The sequence below is a fragment of the Solanum stenotomum genome, chromosome 12 (assembly GCF_019186545.1).
Source record: "Solanum stenotomum isolate F172 chromosome 12, ASM1918654v1, whole genome shotgun sequence".
In the NCBI taxonomy this organism is placed as follows: Eukaryota; Viridiplantae; Streptophyta; class Magnoliopsida; order Solanales; family Solanaceae; genus Solanum; species Solanum stenotomum.
The window spans coordinates 34,613,836-34,616,981 of NC_064293.1; positions in this window are offsets into that span (position 1 = coordinate 34,613,836).

Genomic DNA, 3,146 nt, shown 5'->3' on the forward strand with positions numbered 1-3,146 from the left:
TGTCTAACTTATGGATTCGCTTAAAGGTATCGGCTCACGCTTCAAGAGGTAATTCTTGAATTAAATTTCAGCAAGTTTATGTGTTCTAGCATAATTGTATATATTCTAGCATAAACGTTTTAATTATCTATTATTCATGGAAGCAGTATAATTCTGATATGCTTTTGTTGTGCATATAGTTCTCCAACATGTTTGTGTTGAAATCTAGCTAAATACTGAAGAAAACATTGGATTTTAAACTCATGAAACTTTCATAAAATTCGGTCATTCATTATGAACTTTTATCTCGATTTGAATTAGGGATGTGCAAAAATCGAAACGATCGATAAACCGAACCGATAAAAGTGTTATTGGTTTACTGTTATTGGGGTATTGGGTTAACAGTTTTTTAATGGTTTTATAAAAAAAAATATTGGGTTATCGATTTGGTATTGATTTTTAATAGTGGGTTATTGGGTAAACCGATAACCCATTAAGATTAGTAATTAATTTACTACTTTTTACTTGTACGTAAATATTAAATATTAATCTCAATATCTTACTAGTTACTATCTTTGTCCTTTAGCCTTCAATTCACACTTCACAATGACTTTGAGTTCACAATTTCACATTATACAAAACGTTAAAATCTAAAGTAAGAACCCTATTCTTCTTAATTTCTCTTTGTGTTACACTTGTATAGTTCTTTTCATGTTTGTTATTATTGTTTCTATTTTATGAGCATTTGTAAAGTTACATTATTCTGGTTTTGCATCAAATTTATTAGGAAAGTCATATATTTGTTTTATAAGTATTTTCTTATTGGTTAAATCGAAAATCGAACCGTTAAGGACCAAAACCGATAAATTGAAAACCGATAAAAAATATCTTATTGATTTGGTTATTGGTTTAACATATTTAAAAACCGATAAATCAAACCAAAATACATAAAATCGAACCAAACCAACCGATGCACACCAATATTTGATTTTCAGATTTGTTGCCTATTTAAATCTTGGCTCGAAGTTTTTGAATTTAAGTGTTAAAATCAGTTGGGTGATTTTCTCTCTCCGTTCAACAACAGTTATCCACTATTGGCTTGACATAAGCATTAAGAAGAGTAAATGATACAATTAATTTTATCTAATCACCTTTATTAAATATAAGTCATCTAAAACATTGAAAAATAAATAGTATTTAATAACAAACATAAAATAAACACAAAATTATAAATTATTAATTAATTTTATAAATGGGACAAATATTGTTGGACATTTTAAAATAGTATAGTGGACAAATAAGATGAACGAAGGTCGGAGGGAGTACTATTTTAAAGCTGACAGCATGAATAACTATCGAATTAATGCGCAGAATTAACATAAAGAGAGAAGACCAAAACTCCATGGAAGCCATTAATGAAGCTTTGAAGCTTCACGTTCAAAGAAGACTCAATTCAGTTGAATACCGAGTATAGAGTTTTTAGTTGGATACCGAGTTATGTGTTGAACTTGAGGTTTTAATTAGGCTTGATTTAAAATAAGTTGATAAAAGTTGACACGTAATTAATATATCCATTAATATTATTTAGGGATTGAGTCGTTAGAATGAAAGTACTTTTGAATCAAAAGAGTTAAGTCGAATGTATTTGGGTCGAAAGGTGGATGAAGGATAATTTTTTTACCTGTTCAAATAGTTGAGGGCCATTTAAGCCTTTTCCGGAAAAAAAATAATTAATTTCCTAATTTTAAGGATACAATAATGTGAAATTATAAAATAAAAATAATAATTTTAAAAAAAATAAGACATCCTCTCCCCTATTTTTGGTCAGGTAAAATGCATTAATAAAAAAATTGGCTACGTAGGGCCAAATCTTTTTGGCCTAAAATTTGCTTCAACACTTGAGTTAACATATGTCAATTCTAGATAGGACTTGTACCTATGTGTCAACTTTCCCTTATTTTATGTCAATAGTGCTAATATTGCTATGAGAATAGTGCTTATACCAATGATAAGGAAGCATATCTAAGTATGATAACCAAGCTTACTTAACATGAAAGCGTAAAATTATTTTTTTACCCTAATTCGCGACCTTCGAACCCCCAATCTAAAGTTATGCCCTTGATAACCTCAAGAGAAAATATCGTTTGTGTTAGGGATAGAGGAAATACTTATTCGATCTGACTCTACCTTTCTTGACACTCGCCATTGCCAACATCTCACACCTCTTCATTAGACATTTTAGCATCTACACTTCTCTTCTTCACGTGTCCAAAATTTCATTTCAATATCGTTTTCCTTATCTTGTCCATCACTCCTACCTTGTCCAATCCCAATTAACTATTTATTTCTTATCTTGTATCTCCTAGTATTTCATACATCCACGTCAACGTTCTCATCTTTACAACTTCCATCTTCAATACATATGATTTCTTGACTAGCTAACAATCCATCGCATACAATATAATTTGTCTAACCATCACTGTTGAACTTAATTACCTTTAGATTTTGATGATATCTTCTTATCACACAAAACCAAATTTCAAGAACCTCACTTTATTTATTAAATTTGTATTAAGTCAAACTACCACAAATAAAATGAACGAAGAAGTAATAATCTTTTTTTTTAAGCCAATTTTGACCACTTGGACAGAATCTGCAAAAAATTTACAACCTCACAAAATGTATTGACAAACAAGAAGCAGCTTGCTCAAGCATCGTGTTGTCTGCCGTAGACAGTGTCATATATGTGTTCTAAGTTTGGTTACAAAACATGAACAATCGAAAAAACACAAACTAAGGGTGTGTTTGGTATGAAGGAAAATATTTTCCGGAAAATGTTTTCCAATTTTCTCATGTTTGGTTGGGTTAAATGTTTTGGAAAATGTTTTCCAAATCAACTCATTTTCCTCAAATTTAAGGAAAATGACTTCCCTTCAAAACTTAAGGAAAACATTTTCCAAAACTTTCTTCCAACTTCAAATTACAATTACTTTTTTGTTGAAAAAATCAATTTATTTTGTTCCTACCCTCAAACCAGCCCCCCAACCAACTCCCCCCAAAAAATAATAATTTAAGTTTGTTTTTAAAAAATATTTTCAATTTCAAAATTTCATTTTTTCACCCTACCTTGACCCCCCCTCACGCACTTCCTATCCAGCCCCCCACCC